The 20137-nt window shown below is 30.4% G+C and overlaps 2 protein-coding genes across 4 annotated transcripts in view; one reads left to right on the top strand and one right to left on the bottom strand.

Annotated features, from left to right (window-relative positions):
* The window catches only part of MCU (mitochondrial calcium uniporter), a 175337-nt gene that overhangs the window by 103060 nt on the left and 52140 nt on the right, over window positions 1-20137 (bottom strand). The window lies entirely within an intron of this gene.
* The window catches only part of jv (javelin), a 34018-nt gene that overhangs the window by 4605 nt on the left and 9276 nt on the right, over window positions 1-20137 (top strand). Inside the window, exon 2 of one of the 3 annotated variants that reach the window (XM_088195420.1) lies at window positions 724-828. The exons of 1 other annotated variant lie outside the window; for it this stretch is intronic. The gene's annotated coding sequence lies outside the window, so the exon portion shown is untranslated. Of the gene's footprint in view, window positions 1-544; window positions 829-20137 lie in introns of those variants that run through there. One more of the 3 variants, XM_088195418.1, reaches the window with a different exon arrangement.

The following is a 20137-nucleotide window of genomic DNA, read 5'->3' as shown; positions in this document are numbered from 1 at the left end:
AATAAATGAGTAAAAGTATAAGATTTTTAAACATTGACTGGATAGTTTTCTTCTTTAGATGAATAAAAAAATCAAAATATGCCTTTTAGTTAGCGATTAAGATTAGGGATACAAATGACGCACATGTGCGTCAGCGGCTTATAACGTGTTAATAATTTAATTTAAAGTTATGTATTACGAATTAAATATATTTTCATAGTGATAAACACAGAGAAATTTCATATTAGCATAAAAATCTCAAATCGCAAAAATCTCTCATTCAATAGTGAATTAAGTTTTTAAAAGAAAAATGTATTATGTCTCATCTTGGCTACTTCTTAATGCCCTTTGTTTAATAAAATTAAATCAAACTCGTGGTAGATTAACTCATTAACCAACCACAAAGGGCATCTAATTAAAACAAGACACAAAGGCCTCTAACAAATTTAATATAATACATTAGATACACATATGCACAACGCTTAATACGTCAGAAACAATACATAAAAACAAAGTGAAAATTAAATTTGTGTGCAAAATTAGTTTGATTAACACCGATTCTAACAGACACGTAGTTAGCATTAAGCATTCGGCACGGTATTGTGTGTTTTGGTGTCGAAAACACGCTAATTCGCAGAAGTATTGTAAAAATCGAATGAGTGGTAAAACGAACGGCGACATCAATTATCACGTTGGATTATTCCGTTATACATTTTATTACATTACATATTGAACACAACCCAGTGTTTTAATGAGTGATTTTGCGACTCGTGTGTTATCGCGTGTGCAGTGAAACAGTGGAAGCAGGAAACAGGACAATAGGAGAGAAGGACACCCTGTCAAACACAGGTAACTCATTGCTCACCTATTCCTAACGGTTTCTGTCAATCTCTTGCATGGTTTGGCGTTGAACAATGGACTTGACACAATCGGATGAGCCGAAATGCATTTCGGCACCGAGAGGTGAAAGTATGGTTGAAATTACGGTAACCCTTAATAGGTCACTAGTATGTTTATGTTAATCGATTACAGTTGTACATGAGCAATTTGCTATAAATTGGGAAATGCCAAATCAGTTATTTTTTATTAAGATTAATCTTAAAAGGAGATCAACTTAATTGATTATATTTTTATTGGCTTTCTAATCTGCTCTATAATTATTTGTTTCAACACCGAAGATAGGATCATTAGATGATACGTAATGGACATTTTTATTACATCTACGTGCAAATTCATACAGCACGCTTTTTTAATATCGACTGCAAATATTAAATTTAAATGACCTTTACAAAGCAAATAAATCACGTTAGATAAGAAAATAAAATAAACACAAAAATAGCACAAAAGATATCAAATATTAGAAGAAAAACCGCAAACAAGTCTGATTCACTATCAAAAATAAACGTAACCAAATCTATGTATACCGGTGTCTAGCAAACACTTGGCACAAAGCAAACATTTTTTTTTATAAATATATATACAAGCGTATATCAGTACGCATGTGTGTATACGTAGCAAACATACATTATGGAATCGTACCAGAAAACGAATAGATTTATTTTTATAAATGAGGCTTTTGAATATTGAACCGGATTCGATCCATTGTTATCGTATTTTCATGTAAAATACCAAAAAACCAAAACAGAATCAAATCGTTTTTGGTCAGATTCGCGTGCGAATTGAATATAGTAGTGTATATTTTAAAATACGTCGTTGTCTCTTTTGGGCGGAATAATACCAATATGATAATTTAGATTTTCCATTTCATGATACTATAATACCATATACCATGTTAAAATCCAATTTCAATATTAAATTTTGGAGTTCGAAATACATAGAAGTTTCCCATTAATGATACAATTAAGGTTCGACATAAAAAAAAGTTAATGGGATTTTTTGGATTTATGGTCGTATCATTTAATCTAAATTATGCAGTATAGCCAATCGGTAATGTGCGCTTCTATACTAATTGATGAATAAGGCTTTATAATTAACTTTCCATTTTAATGTGTTTGTTTTAATGGATGGCGCTTGCTCAGTACAATAATTTAGGTAAAATGAGCGATCCATTATTTTTTATTGAGATTTTATTTAAAAAACTTTAGGGAATATTTTAATATATAGATAATTAGATGACTATCTTCTAATAATTTTAAACATACTCCTATGAAAGGCTTTTTTGTCATGTAACGCGGTGGAACGGCGTTCCGGCACCTTTTTTACGGTATTGACAATCAGCGGAACATTTTATTTCTTTATTTTTATATGGATTCTCTTTATTTTTAAATGTAAAAGTGAGACCTAAAGTTTAAAAATGAAATAAATTCCAGTTACTTCTCAACTGCCAGTCCCATTAAAAAAATGTTCAAAACAATAACAAAAGCGACTACAGAAAATATTGAAATATTGGTAGAAGTTGATTAATCAATCTCAAAACGATTAGCTAGATTTGTTTGATCATTAGATCAAATAAACAATTTTTGCTTAAAAATTGAATGGTTGAACATACACAAAATGAAACTGAGTGCAAAAAACAATTATCGTTTCTCAGAAGTCAAAAGCTATAAAATCATGACATTGCGATCGTAGTAGAAATGCTTGCTTAACATTTTGTGGCGACTTTTAAGTAGTAAGAATACAATGAAATGCATCTAAATCGAATTTTGACCAATAAGAGAGCGCAAAAAAACAATTATCCCTTCTCAGAAGTCAAAAATCCACGTCAAAAGCAATAAAATCGTGTCGTCGCAGTGGGAACGCTCGTTACTGAGCGTTCTCCTATTGACCAAAATTCGATTTTAATATACTTCAATCAATCCTTATTTATTAGAATTAATAAGTCCATTCCATTTTTAGATGCACTTAATATTAAAAGTAGCACCTTATTTTCAATTTAAAATGAACAATAAATTTATATAAATGATATGTACTATCGGGCGATAAACATATAAAATTATATTATGCGGTCAACTGCTAGCGATTAATTGCTGGCGGTGAATTACAGGCAAACTTCATTCAATCCTTTTTTTTAGAAGTAAAAAATCCAAGTCGTCATCGTAGTGGGACTATTCGGTTCTAGATATTAGACCATGGTATATACATATATATTATACATAGATTCTAGTAAATGTCAAAAACATATAAGATAAGTCCTTTACTATATTTAAAAAAAATACGTAAAATTTCACTACATAATTTTTTTTTCAAAAATAAATTTCATTGTTATTATAAACGCCATTGCAGTGTTTGCAGTGTTAGTATAAATGTGCCGACACAGTTTTTTTGTTTTTGACGTGAACTCTTGACTTCTGAGAAGTGATCATTGTATTTGCACCCTCTCATTGACTAAAATTCGGTTTAAATATACTTTGACCAATACTTTCACATCAGAAGTCCGTTGTAATATTGGTAAAATAGCTATCATATTTTTAAAACATAGTAAAATATCAAAGTGCAGACAAACTATGAAGCAGTATGTGAGAAGCGACGTCTGTCTGTACCACTTTAGCTTATTGTCTCTGAGAGTTGAATTGGATAAGCTTATATTTTAAACTTGACATAATGAAATGTCTAAAATTGTAAATACGTTTCGCAACTGTCAAATTGAGTTTCAGACATTTTAGATCAGCATATAATTCCACTAGTGCCAATCATTTAAGTTATATTTTCGCTACTAGAAATTTATATCTACTGATGAAAATGTATTTGAACTTCACCAGTGAGAATATAACTTCAGTAAAAAAAAACAATCAATTATACACCGCATGTTGATAAATAATGTTAGGTTAGGTTTGGGCTTCAACAACAAATGAACGTTTCACAACTTTCATAGATATTTTAAGGCAGCATATTAGCCCCTATCAGTTAAATTATATTTTCGCTTGTAGAAATATATATCTACTGGTGAAAATGTATTTGGATTTAATTAGTGAAAATATAATTTTACCAAAAAAATACACATTTATACATCGGATTTAAATAAATAATGATAAAAGGGTATGTATAAATTTTATTTTACTGGTAAAAATATATATTTACCGTTGAAAATGTATTCCGATATGATTTCACTAAAATGAAATATTTTTAAAAATATTTTGGGGATAGATTCGAAACTGTTTTGTTAGATTTCCTTTGAGAGATAACCCGAGAATTTCTGGTTTTGAATCAGGGACATTATTTATGCTTTTTTCCAGGGGGACAAAAGTTGGCCAGTCAGTAATAGTTGCATTTAATATTTTGATTTTATTAAAATTCATAGTATTTCATTAAATGACATGCATTTTTCTGCCCAAATTCAAGGGGTGACAAATGACGTTTCTGATTTTGGATCATATTATAAATGTGCTGTACATTTCACACAATGAAAATTTTTCAAAAAACTATTTTTTAATTGATTATTCTAGGTAGTACTGTCACAATAATTAATCTCTTAAAATGCATGTATTTACTACTCTAATGTCTTCTAATCAAATAGTATCTTATTATCAAACCATTTCAGACTATATTTAAGAAAAACTTAATGTATTTTAATAAAACAAATTAATGTACCATAATAATTTCACGCACGATATTTCTCATTTTATTACAAGAAAAAGAATTGCGGTTACAGTTTTGTTATACATTACTGCAAAAAAATGGCATTTTACCTGTCATCTTTCAATACGAGCCATTAACACGAGGGACGACCTTCACGGTGACGACGCTCCGTCACGGGTTATGAATTTTCTTTGAATTGCACCAATAACCTACAAAATACCGCACGACGTCAACCCGTTAAGCGCCATTGAGCAAGCGACAAGCACGTCAAACCGCAACGTATTAATCATTGATAGTATTTTTTATCCATAACAGATATGTCACATCAACGTTACTTAAAATCCATATATCTATGATGTGTGATACGTCAATGGGTTAATTCAATTACAAATAAACGACAGAAAAGTAGCGCTTACGCTTCTCTCTTTTGATAGTAATGAAAAAATCTACAGATAAAAAATCTCGCAAGGAAAAATAATGAACGTGTAGTAAAACAATAGGACAATAAAAAATGACCTTTGCCAGCGGAGTATGTCGATACGAATCCGCTTTAGGACTTTGTACGTGCACACGGCGTTAGCAAAGTCTCTTAATCTGAAAATGCATCAGCAGTAGCTACATACTAAAACGAGAATAAGTTGTTTAGAAATACGGATTACTAACGGAAAGTGCAGTTTATTTCAATTAACATTTTACTGTTTTAAAAAAATATGCACCAATGACGTATTCACTATTCTATTTATATAATTAAATAAACAAAGCTACGCTTAATTGTACATAGCACAAGACATAAATTAAACGTCCCTTAGATTTAATTTGGACCAGTCATCTGTCGTTTACAATGTAATACCATCGTTAGCGTAACTCGAGACGAAACCGGAATGACGCAAAACAAGACAATAGAGAAAAAGGAAAGCTCATTTATTTGTACAAACATTCAGGGATCGAATTCGTATTAGTCCTTTCAATCAATTTGACATAACGATACGATAATCGATCACAAAAATACTGAGAAATTTACTCCTTTCAATATGTTATCATATGAGATTGACATATACAACCATCAAATGATTAATTGTAATAATACGCTACATATTTTATTTAGCTCATACGGAATCAAAAAGTGAAAAAAAATTATAGTGGCTTCAGAATTATTGCCCTCTTCCACAAGCACTCTCAACTGTACTATCTACAGGCAATCTACTCCAGTTTCATTTTCTTTTCATCGATGTTCAGTCCCCTTTGATATGCTCCATCCACTTATTCTGTTATATAAACGTATACAAAAGAATATATATATATAGTATAAATATATTTTACTATATATTATAATATTATGATTTATATTTGTCCATCTAAACAATCACCTTAGAGTTCAACCCGATCTTTGAGACGACTTGGTAGGAACAAACACGTGTACATATGTATACATAATACAATGTATTCATTATTGTGATTAAAAAATAATTTATAAAAACTACTGCTTATATCTATTTTTCCAACGCGACAGTACAAATTAGAAACTTTTAAGTTTTAATTCGAAATATAAGCAATCGGCCTCGTATTGTTATATACATATATTGTATGTACTAATGTACACTATGGTATACGAATCTAGTCTGTAGCAACCAATTCAGAGCGCATATTTTTCATTCTACATTCTTTTTTCAGTGGAAAGCATGAAAATCGTAAATAATGATCCCCTTTCAGCGCATCCATCACACCGCATGAATTCTAGGAGCACCATAATTAACCAATTTAAAAAACCTTTGACGAATATTCATAGAAAGATTCAAACGTAAGATTATGTAATCGTGACATGTAATGAAAGGCGTCAATTTGGGTTATGTCAATATAAATAAAAGATAATGGGTTCCTTAAACATACGAAATTACTTTGATTGATGTATGATTAGTATATCAAACATTCAGTATCTTACCTTCACGGTCACGTTATAAAATGCTAAGAATGGCGGATCCAATATGCAATAATTCACGTGAAGGAGACTGTATTACAGTGCAGTATCTACGAGTAATTTAACGACTCAGTTAACATCATCCGGCTCATGTGACTCTATTGTTTCTGACATTATTATAATGAAAAGTGGCGTGACTGTGAATATTCATTACCGTGATGTAGAAGATGATATCGTAAAAGTGAAGAAAAATTGTTGAGCGTGTTCGAAGAGTGCACTCAAAAAATGCAGTTTCTATAAATATAATAAGTGCAGTGCATTAAATAATGTCGTATATAATTTTGATGGTATGTTTATATATATAAATATTTATAATTACGTGCAGCATATGTGCATTTAACAATTAATACAGACTAACATCACTCAACAGTAAAATAAAATTACTTAAACTTTGTATATTTTTTTGCTATTAATTAGTATACATAATCTCCCATACATCTGCGAAATTTTAATGTAGCATAAACATAATATGAATGTGTATAGTTAGAATATATACAAATTGTGTAAGCGTTACAACTTATAACATTAACTCATAAAAAAATGGTTCATATACATTGTATATATAGCTAACCATGCAATTTTTTTATTAAGTATTGCATAATACGTATATGTAATGCCTGCACTACACTCTCTGGAAGTTGTCCGAACTGAAGTTACAACTGAAGTCGGCCGAGACCTACGACTTCGAGTAAGCGACCACACTGCCACAAATTTCATATGCCGTCCGGCGGCGGCTTCTGTCACGTACAACTGGCATATTTGCGCGCGATCAAAAAATGTACAAAATAATCGCAATTTTTAAATTTTCATTTTACTAAGTTTGTGTGGGCACTCAGCAATACAATATCAGTGAAAACTTTTCGGTCGTAAATATTCAATTTACGCAAAATCTTTGTCGGCTTTTGCAAAATGCCATAAGGCATAAAAATGATACTTCAGAATACGAACACCACATCTGTGACTATCCTAGAATTTGTCGCCATCGATTCTAAATAAGAATTCGTTATGGTGTGACATTTATATAAACCGATCTAGGAAAATATATAAGGATATTCGAAACGATTTTTTTTTAACAAAATCAAGTACCACTAATTATTTAATTTTATATGAAAAAAATATAATAACGATATCTGTTAGAAGAATATACTATCAAAAATATAATTAATCCCTTTTGATGCCCTAAAATATTCAAAGATGTCAGTAAGAGTCTGTTGAAGTCCCCGATAAGCATGTGGTATTATAACTTGACCCCGTGACTACGATGCAGCGCTCGACATGCGTGTTGACCATAGGACGCCTACGCGCATACTGAAATTGAAGTGAGTTACTCGTTCAATCTCAGTTTGCGAAAAACCATATCATTATCTCTCTCACTGTCGTCACTTAACACGCGAAAGAGCGAAAGGGGAAGTATCCCACCGCTCGCGCTCGAAAGATCAGCTCCGACTTCGGTCCCTTTGACTCGGAAATATGCCGAAAATGTTCGGAAGCGCTTGAAGCTGGCCAAGTCGACTGAATTACCCCTACTTCTCGGTAACTTCGGACAACTTCCGGGAGATTTTATAGCGGGCAGAACTGAACTCGACCGAAGTAACCCGCTATATTCTCCGTACTTGGCCAATCTTGGCCAACTTCCAGAGAGTGTAGTGCAGGCATAAGAACTTAATTTATATGTGAATAAAATAAATTAAACACCTTTTCTATAATACGTAGTCACAAAATTAATATCTGAAGACTGTCAAATTAATTTATTAGTTATAACAATATATCATACTTTGTTTAACAATTTATGGCTGAATGAATTAATTAAGTAAACATGTACAGCGAAAAAAAAATACGCGTAATATAATGAAAACGAATCGAAAATTTATTTAATCATAACATCGCTGGCAGAGGATTAAATTAATATTTCATCATGATCGTGGAGAATATCATAAAAATTTTACATTGCGGAACTGACTGTTTTAACTTTTTAATTAAATAATTTACGCTTTGAAATCTAAAACTCAAAATTTAACTACCATACGTCGCCGCAAACTTATTTATAAGCCCGTTTAATAATTAACAACACTCGGTCAGAACATGATAGTTTTAGTGGTTTGAATTAAGTATGAACTTACACACCCTGCGAGCATCTCACGCAACAAAAACACCTTTAAACAACAATATAACGTCACATAAATTTCCAGCTACAACGAACGTTACGAGATGTGGCAAAATTATGCAAATAACACTCCAGCGTGACAAAAGTGCCTCACTTTTTAGGAGCTGACTAGTTATTTACACTGCAGTAACTCGGTTTGCAATTCCAGTTAATAAACTACATGCACACACGGATTAACTAGCAACTGGCGCAAATTTTGCTTAAGCCAGATATTTTCAACTAATTTGGCGTCTCGTTCGAATAGCACGAAGACCGATTGAATTCTAGTTCTGAAACCACTGAAAAGCTGCCATAAAAGATCGTCTGCGGATCGTGTGAAATGTGAAAAGTTTCCCGGTGGCATGTCTCGCCTTTGATTTACACACAAAGGAACCGTGAACCTTTTAGAAATATTTTCTGAAAGCTGCTGCTGGCTCAGCACCTCTAACTCGATTGCATATTCAAACAATTTTTCATTTCGAGACAAACGCTCAAAACGGCCAAGAAAAACACGCTTCTAAATTATTATATAACGATATGCAAATTCGCGTTAGCATGGCATTAAAAACGGGCGAAAATCTTTTCAGTTACGAGACTGAGGTGACAATTGACAGACAGTTTCTATACTATGGTTACAAAGTTAATTGCGCCAAATTAAAACTTATTGTTTTGATGATTAATAATTACAAAGCCTTTGTTTTATTTTTGTACGCATTACAAAAGTTTTCTTTCATCCGACTTTTAAATACCCTCAGGGGCACTTTTTGCTTTGTTTTTTCCAAGCTTTTAAGACCTAACTAGTAATTATTGTTAATTTTTTAGAACATAATTGTCAATTTTATGATTTACTAATTAAGATCTTAAAAATTATATCAGTCAATACCACTGCTTAAAAAATCTCTCTTTATTAAAAAATCAGGAAATCGCGCAAATGAGTATGAGCAACTTATACATATATGTATATTGTAAGATCATTATAAGCCAGTAACGTACACGTTGAAAAATCAACGGAGTGTACATAACAGCTATATAAATGAATATAGTAGTTAAATTTGAAGGAACTGTTCAAATATTTAATAAACATAGAAAAAGTGTTTTAGATACTAGAATTAATATGTAAAAAATAAATTTAGTTATAAGTTATAGAATATCCGCCATATATTTTATTTTTAAGCCCAATGCGTTAAAACGTGGTAAATCTGCACCAACTTGAGAAAGTCAAGCAGATATTATAATGAATACCCATAGAGGGGGAAGGAGAAGGGACTAATTCCCGGGGCCCGTTCTCCTTGAGAAGCCCAACTCTGGAAAAAATCATAGCAAGAATATATCTATAAAAAAAAGTAAAGACCCGACCTCAAATAATGAATCTGAACTAAACTACAGTTGTTTAATATGTGCCTATATACTGATATATTTCAGGTATAAGTTCATTTAGCCCTTTTATATACATAATACAATAAATAAAAGGAGAGGAACATTGCCTTCTAAAGCACCCACTTTCACAATAAACATTATAATTCGAAGGGACAGGTTGTAGTTTTTTGACATGGTTCCGTTTGTGTTAAAATTTGTTTACAAATTACTGTTGACTTTATTGCTTTTTGAACGTTTAAAATATATTAGACATGAGAGAAAATGTTCAAGAATGTAAATAATTAGTTGCAGTAAATTTAGGTATTCGATCTGAATTTTCAGATCGAATACCTAAGGAAGAAGCAAAGAGATAACGAAAAATTAGCAACAGTACCAGCTGAATCACATAAAGTTAATGTTTTAATAGATTGTATTATCGGTAATTTGACAACTAGATTTAATGCGGCAAAATAAATAAATAATACATTCAGTTTCATGTGCTTATTCATAAAGGAAAATCTAGAAAAAACAGTCTCGAATCTATCACGAATTTTTTTTTTAAAATATGTCATTTCAGTAATATCATATCGGAATACATTTTCACCAGTAGATATATATCTTTTTACCAGTGAAAATATAAATTATCTGGCAGGTGCTACTAAAATCATATATTTTCGTATTTTCTATATGTAGTAATATTTACATACTTATCATTATTTATTTACATCCGATGTATAAATGTTACAGCGAATGTGTATTTTTTGGTGAAATTATATTTTCACTAGTTAAGTGCAAATACATTTTCACCAGTAGATATATATATTTCTATAAGCAAAAATATTATTTAGCTCTAAAATGTCTATGAAAGTTGCGAAACGTCTATTTGCTGTTTAAACCCAAACCAAACCTAATGAAAGTTCTAAAACTAATTATAGTTTTAAAACTTTCATTAGGTGAAGTCCAAAATACAAACTAATCCAACTCATCTCTCAGTGGAAAATAAGCGGAAGAATAAATACAGACAGACATTGCATCTCACAAATTGCTCCACAGTTTGTCTACATTTTGATATTACACTATGTTATATAAATATGATAGCTATCCTTACCGATATTACTATGGACTTCTAATATAAGAGTGCTGATCAAAGTATTTTTAAACCGAATTTTCTGTCAATCGAATGTTCGAATGGTCAATAGGAGAGCACAAAAACAATTATCACTTCTCGGAAGACAAAAATTCACGTCAGAAGCAATAAAATCGTGTCGGTGCCGACAGCACCGACAGAAATCACTCGCAATTTTGTTATAAAATGTCGAATTATTGTTTTTGACCTCACTAGGTAGATATGAATAAATATTTTGAATAATTTTTAATGCCTAATTAAAATATTTGGCATAAAATATGTTGCAACTGTGGATAATTTTTATATTTATTTGTACCATATAAAGGGTTAACCCGTACCTATTTTTATTTTATTCAATTTTATTACGATGTTAAAAAATATATAAAATGGCATTTAATGAGGCCCGGAATCATTGTTTTTCCACGGTTCGCTTTCGGCGGCCCTACAAGTAATAACCACCAGACCAAGTCTGGGAAAAGGTGACATCTATGTTTATAATTATAAATTATTATGTATAATATAATTTATAACCAATAGATGTCACTGCAGTTGGCACCGCTTTTATGATAATAGCACTTTTTTAATAACAAAAATTCGAGTGCCGCTTTCGGGGCTGGAGCTAGCAACCTAAGAGTTACTAGTTTGAGAAGTCGCGGTCTACATTATTTCGTCCTTGATTAGGGCATTAGGTTTGAAATAAATAATCTATATCAATTAAAAGTGTGCAAATTTACTTAGAAATTATTTTGCTCATTTTTTAATTGTTAAAAAATGGCATTTCTTTTCGGTATACCTAATGAAATACTATTAGGATATATCTGGAGGTTACATCGAATGGTTGGTGATGTGACCAATTGATCATTGTAAAAAACTTTGGCAAATGACAGCGAAAGCTAATCGAGAAGCAATCGTTTATACTTTTGAGAATGTGACCTCACGTTCGATCAATTGTTAAAAAATTACAAATTATTTTATGCGAGGTTATTAGTATATTTTTAAACGTATCCCGAACCTTCTATAGAAATAAGTTTAAACATAATTTATAATTTCACTAATGCTTTGATGCTAATTTTTTGTCATTTATATCCATTCGTTCGTTCATTCTAAATGCCAATAATAAAATCCTTACAGTACAAAGACTAAATAAATTTAAGTCTTAAACTCAATACCCAAATCGTGTTCGGACAAGTACGTCAATACTTTAGCTATATTTGTAGGGCACATAAAACATTTTAATGAATAAATTATTGTAAGGAAACAGATTCTGGTGATGAATATTTTGAAAGAATTGCTTAAAAAATCGATTAAAACGTTTCTTGATGAAACTGAAGAAATAATAATAAATCACACACTAGATTTTAAATGTTTAATATTTGAGCCAATTAGAACAAAAAGATTTTATTATGAAGTGAAAACAATAAAAACATTTTATATCCATAAATTCTGTAATGGATTTGTTTATTTAATTACATATTTGTAGTTAAATTAATATTAATAGTTATTTGAGTTCTAAAAAATTGGAATTCGAAAATCGCTTTTTAAGTGTAACCCGGCACTTTATTTTTTCATTTTTTATATACCATTTAAAAAAAAAACATTTTTTTTTGCTATCATCTTTATTTGATTTTTTTTTAAATTTTATATGAACCATTTTTAAAAAATTATATTTTATTTTTAAATATTTTAGATGTACTTTTTCTCTAAAATTATTTTTACCGAAATTGTTACTTGTCAATATGATTAAAACTATGACAGTTATCTTGTCCTCAAATTTCGTCCCACAAATCCCACATACAGATAATAAAAAAAATGTTTTTTTTTTTAATTTTAAATATATTTTATTTCTATTTAAAAAAATCTATAATATTTTAATAAATAACTGCAATTTTGAAAAAAGGATGGCGGTTCACACTGGGTAACGAGCTGTATAAACTTTTTTTTTACTTTTTTAATATTTTTTAGGAAAACAATTTTTTTGGTAAAATTTTATAAAAACATGAATTTTGTTATTGAATACCGATAAAAAAAATCTAATTATTCGAAGAAACACTTGTGAACAAAAACATTTTCTGTAAAATTAAAAAAAAAATATTAAAATTATTGTTAAATATTGATAATTAAATTATGCGTTATACACGGATCTATGTGTTTATATTATTAATTACAAACTTTTTATATAATATAATATGTTATTAAATAATTTTAAAAATAAATTTAGCATTGAAGGCTTTAAATGTGACTACATTATTTTTATGCAGTAAATCGAATAAATGGAAATTTGACAAATGCTGCCATTCTTTCCTATAAAAATCGAATAAAAACGCAACTGTGCAAAATTTACATAAAAAAACACCGTTAATTTCAGACGCTTCCTGTCCCACTCTTTAACAATCTACGCTTTATTGTCAACACCATAAAACATTCTTTCCAATTTGTTTGTTTTACGACCCATTATTAAACTCGATTTACTAATATTATTTTCCAATCCTCTCTACGCATCTTTTTAAACGTAAATCGCAAATTCTGACACGATCCCTTTATGTTTATGTTTATCTACCTCTAAACGAGTTTCTTAACATACGCAATTCACCCGTATATTAAATTAAACCGTATTTGACTAAATAAGTTGACATCATCCCCAAGAGCCACAGTAAACAATGCGTTGCGTCATTTCACATAAGCCTCGTTAATTTACGACTGTACAATTTTACGGTTAAACCCGTAATTAATATGCTATGTTAACACATAAAGGGTTCGGCGATTTGTTTTAAATGAACAAAAAATATTTTTTTAAATATGACTCGCTTAATCTAAAGCTGTGATTTTACGAATGCGAGAAATCACAATGAAAAATCCGGCTCCAGTTCAGCAGGAACTTGCGTATTGTCCAAATATATGGAACTAGGGGCATAAAAACGTTCTTTTACACGTGCGCCTCGCGATTTTCATTTCAGAATACGCGTCGTAAAACTAAATTGTTCTTATCTCTTTTCGCTCTTGTATTGTGTCGTCCTGCATACTGAAAATATGATATTAACGCCTTTTGTCACACCGTACCTTTGCGCCCAAATCGGTGTGAACGTCGATTGGCTACCCCTGAAACGAGATTGTATTTTTCATGCGGGTATATAATAACATGCGTATTATATAAATACATAAAATGTTATTATGAATAAATCTTTCATTTTTGGCACAGTTGAATAAATCTAATTATCTTGAGCATCGATAAAATTTAACTGTTAAATCAAATTGACCCTTCTGAAAGTCGATTCAGTTTCACGAATTTGAATTTTGAATGAGAATAAATTTTCAAGACGTTTATTGTTATCGAATTATTAATCAATTATAAGGTGGAGGATAACTTATAATACTTTAAAAGGCTCCTTTGTATATTTTCTAGAAATTTAATATTTATATAAAAATAATATAGCTTGTTAATAAATGAAATTAAATAAGAATTGACGATTTTTAAATTCTTCTAGTGATATTTATAAAGAAAGAATAACATTTACCCCCCCCCCGCATACGTATAGTGGTACTGGATTCCTTGTATTTAAAAAAATGTACTATAAAGTAAAATTGATGGCTTAAAAGTTAGTTTACAGCTTACTTTTCGAACAAAGTAATACATGAAACAGATATTATAGATCAGGCTACCCAAATAGTAATCCAATAAAGTGTAAATGTAAAGTTATATACATTACAGATATTTCACCCGAAAGTACATGACTTTCGTGTGAAATGTCTACTAATGTTGTATGTAAAGAAAAACTGTGAGACCTTGATGTTAATCAACGATTAAGAAATATTTATGTGTTTATGTACAACTTTCTTAAGCACTTTTTGAATAAAATTTAATATGAGCGTATGTGGGGTTATTTTAAACAAAAAAATATTCCAGTCGCCACTAGAATTGGGTTTTTAATTGGTGGGGAGTATGTAATGTCACGTTATAATTAACTTAAGTAATCTTAAAATTTTCAATATTTTATCCGGCATAAAGTAATCGTAATTCAAAATATCCATTATGTTATGAGTCTTCGAATTTTTCAATAGATTTTTTAAGCCCTCATATTAGGTTTGCTATATATTTTACACAGCTTTATCATTTATCTTTAACAAACAATTACGGTTCATACATAAAATAAATAAGTAGGAGCCCACATACATTTTTACAGCTCCTTGTAGACAGCCGAAAACAGTTTTGTGTTTGGCAAGTTCGTTGAGCATCTAAATGACTCGTACGGTGGAGAGCATTCTCAAGGGCTAGCATACTGGCCATGAGGGGCAAGAATTAGGGACGCGATCGCGACTTTCTAAGGCACCCTATTGTCAAAAACACACCTTATCAAAAAGTTATTCATTGAGTATACGCCACGCAGAGAATGCATTGAATTGTATCCTAACGCTCCTAGCAATACGGATATGACTCGTACTATTTCTTATAGATATCTTTTAATTCTCTCCATCAACAAGGAATACGTCGCTTATCTAGGACGCTACGAACTAACGTATCGTACAGAACGCGAAGCACCAATGAATATTTACAGTGACACGCGCTCCGCATAACAAAGTCGAGCATTCTCAACGCCTTATAACAAATTTTGGCGATGTTCATACAAATAACGTCACTACGTCACTAACGTACGTTGTCAGCGGCGGAAGCAAAAAAAAATGCCGTGACATATGAAACTTCACGGTATACTAAATATGTGCTAAAGCTATATCCATTTTTTAAATTATAATAACAGTTTATAGATGAAAAACGAAAAATTCTCGTTGCGCGACTAATAAATTAAATAATAAATTCCTAAAATTATTCACAATGGTTTATAAAGTTGATAAAACTGCGTTTCATTTCATTGAATAATTTAGAATGCCGTATTTTTAAATTTATTCATATACAGTTTTAATCAATGGTTTATAATCAAGTTAAAGTTAGAACTAGTTGCGTGTTAAATAGCAATAAAAGTATGTTAATTAACTAAACAAATATTAAATTACAAAAACGATAGATCGTGTTATTAAAAACAAAAATATTGTTAAACCAAATTGGAGTTAATAAATATTACAATAATTCCCTATAATTCGACAACTTGAGCCATTTCTGAACCAATCCTCGTATCGCCCTCGACCAGTAATACGATTTGTTATCACAATTTATTGAAACAGCGCCCGCGGCACGATCGCGTGGTAATTCGATTGTGTTACACTAATCAAAACACTATCCACCCGTGAGGTCAAAAACGCTGGTCCCGTGACCTACACGGCTCTACAACTTATCAATTTCGGACACGTCCAAGGCGATCCTAAGTGTCAAAATAAAAAATAAAACGTACGCGGGAATCTAAACATAAATCTCCCACACACTTTGAAACTTAACATTCGAATGCATGGATAGCGAAAAAGAGGATAAGAGCCTTCGTTCGATATGCACAGCACGGCTTTGTTCAGACGCCCGGCGAATAAAGGGAATATCTTATCAAAGATTCAAAAAACCAGCTATTTGTAGAAATGCTAAAAACCGCTCTCGTCGTAATTAGAAGTTTGCCCAGAGGGTATTTAAAAAAAAGTTTTGCGGTTACTCGGACGTTGTGCTGTGTTTATTCAGAGGAGAGTTCAAAGCTTCAAACTTTACAAAGTGGTAAATCAAAGAACAAACACGTGAAATACGGCGCTAACCCCCATATTGACACACTTGAGATTTTGAGTAAACACACACACACTTGAACAAGGCACACGTGAATATATCGTGTATTATTCACTACGCGTGAATTGATGAGTGTATGCCGAAGATTCTTGAATATTACATTCAATCTTTGTACGTATATCGATTGTTATGGGAGCATAAGGCATAATATATGAATGAGCACATGCGAAAAAATCACTCCTGTTCTTTTATAAAATATAATTTTATTTCATTACATTTCGTGTAAATGCATAATAATTTTCCTAATCTCTCAAGTCGGTAAAAATGGCAGTATAGTGAAAAATCCATTAAGTTGCTCCACGTCTAAAATATATTGTAGGTAAGGGTAGTTATTCTTACTTCATTGAGATTTATTTTCTCCTCGTAAACATCACCCTCCTATATTTTATCTTAAAATGAACAATATAAAGGAAACCATGTACTAATAAAACACCATTGAAAACGTTGTAACATAAATGGAAATTATGCGAGTTAATGTTGTATTATTATACGATATGAAATGACGAAGCTGACGGTATAATGAAATAGCGTGTAACAACCCTATTATTAACCCAATAATAAATTTGAATAAATATTATTTAGACACATTTAACTAGCCAGAAAGTCATGCCTGTTAAAATAGTTTTAACGTGAAAACACGTGGTATGATAGTAAAAAATAGAGATTAGGAAACTGTTTATATAATTGAATAATTGATATAACACAGAGTTTCTATATAATTATATCATATTTAAATAAACAGATATGTATATAGGGTATCAAGAAGTAATGACGCTTTTATCAAAAAAACTATTATCGATTTTTTTTTCTATATATAATATAATTTTTATGGTTTTATATAACCTTTCCCCACCTTTCCAATGATTTTCTAGTTTGGAATTAAAACAATAAAAAAGAGCCAATTTCACTGCTTCTAGTTAAATCAATATTTTTCCCATAAGCAAATGTTTCACTGAAAGAAACAAGTGGCAGTCGGAAGAGACAAATCCGGTGAATATAGGGGCTGCAATAAAACTTCCAATAAAGGTTGCAGATTTTATCCCGAGTCAATCTAGCTGTGTGTTGTTATGTTGGAGCAATTTTTTTGCCTATTCACTAAATATTTTCATTTAATTTGAATTAATAGTTTACTATACACTTCTCTTTAACTTTGTTTTAACAATTTAAAATATATAATTTCTTTGGAATCTCACCATACAAAGATGCAACCCGAATTTATTGATTTGAATCGCCTTTTCTGTGTGAGATTGCTACTGGTTTTCTTAGTCACCTTTAAATTTTAAAAGAACTCATTTTTGTTCCCAGTGATCTGATCTTACATAAATAATGACCAGACAATTCATTGGGATCCCACACACCCTCTTTTCAGCTATTGTCAATATGTTTTAAACGTCGTCTACTAGACTTTATTAGACTATATTTGCGTTTACAGAGTCAGTTCGAGAGCTATATATTTCATCATAATTCAAAATTGAAAAAGAGATGGCATGTTTAGGTTTAAGCTCTTATTATTAGCACTAAAGCACACGATACGGATATACGTTCGCTATACTTATCATTACTCCTTGTTATTTTTTGAACAAATTTATAGAAATTAAAAACATTACTATATTTCAATATACTTATCATTACAATCCGAGTAATGATAAGTATATTGAGTAATGATAGCAAAGTACAGACAAACTATGAAATCAATATGCAAGATGCGACGTCTGTCTTTACTTCTTCTTCCGCTTATTTTCCCCTGAGGAATGAGTTGGCTTAGTTTTTATTTTGTAATATCCCTAATGAAAATACTAAAAGTTAATTAATTTTAGAACTTGCGAAGAAAATATACGTTTCGCAACTGTTAAATAATTTCATAGATATTTTAGAGCAGCATAGAATTTCAGTTAAATTATATTTTCGGTAGTAGAAATATATATCTACTGGTGAAAATGTATTTGAACTTTACTAGTGAAAATATAACTTCACTGAAAAATACAGAGACGGCCATTTAATTAATATAACTATTCATAATTAACACAAAATAATAAATGTATGACAATTAATTCATCAATATCAACTTCACGATTTGGAATTCAATTCTCTCAAAACATATTGTCTAGATACTGAGTTTAATTTAAAATTTATTTATAGAAACAACCATGAATAACAAATCTCATGTTTAGGTTTTGAGCGGTTGGCACAGATTTGTCAAAAAATTGTTTCCTAAATCCATCGATGGATTAACAGATTTTAGGACGAATTTTAGTAATTTGACAATTCCAGGTAAAATGGTTAGGAATTACTAAATATTTTTACTGTAATATAGAAGTATTTCTGAGTAACTAATAAAATAAAATACTGGAAAATTTAGCATGAAATCATTTTAAATGGCTTCACAAAATATATAAGGCATGACCATAAAATGGTAAAACCATTTTAGGCATGACATACATGTCTTTGGACTTTTAAAAGTTAATGTACCGACCTTGTTGAATATGCTAAAATTTCAACTCGTATGACAATTTAATCCTCCAAGTTGTTTAAAAAATATTGAAGCTCATACACAATGTAAGGACACGTTAAAGAACGAGTAGAATAAATAAAATATAATTTTACTATTACAATAAAAATAATTTATATGCCCACGTATAAAGCATGTTTTCATGGTCTATAAAAACAGTAGATAAATTTACATATAAAATGTACGTAATAAGTCACTGTAATCTGTAGAAGTGTATAAAAAAAATAAAGAAGAACATTCAACGATTATATTATCTTTAAGAATTTCTTCATATTGATTATAAATAGTTTAAATCTTTAATGGAATTTTTAAAACTCTTTCTATATTGTCATCTATATTTATCACTATATTTCTACTTAATTGAATAACAGATACTACATAAGTAAATTAGCTTCTAAACATACAGTAAATAAATTAGATTCACTGGTAGATTTGCTTTCTACTTCATGACATAAATTAGGCCGTCTTAACTGGTAACCAGACAACTGAACACGCGATAGTTGAAAATAGAGACAATTACACACAGTGACAAATGAACACAGACTAATGAATACAATAACAACTGAACACAAACAGTAAAAAAGTTTGAAATGCTATGAATATATAATTTATAAGGCATTCATTTGTATCATTTAACCATCACGAGGTCCTCTAAGCTTTCATAACTTATGTTTTTTTATTATAATATGATAAATTAATATACTCGTTTATTTATGTGACTGTATAATTCAAATATTTGTGACAATGACAAAATGAGCATTAGTAAAGCACAATAGTAACAACGACTTTATATTATGGTCCGA

The sequence above is a fragment of the Plectrocnemia conspersa genome, unplaced genomic scaffold (assembly GCF_051122295.1).
Source record: "Plectrocnemia conspersa isolate PC_06_02 unplaced genomic scaffold, ASM5112229v1 ptg000010l, whole genome shotgun sequence".
In the NCBI taxonomy this organism is placed as follows: Eukaryota; Metazoa; Arthropoda; class Insecta; order Trichoptera; family Polycentropodidae; genus Plectrocnemia; species Plectrocnemia conspersa.
This window is presented reverse-complemented; position numbering and strand designations above follow the sequence as displayed.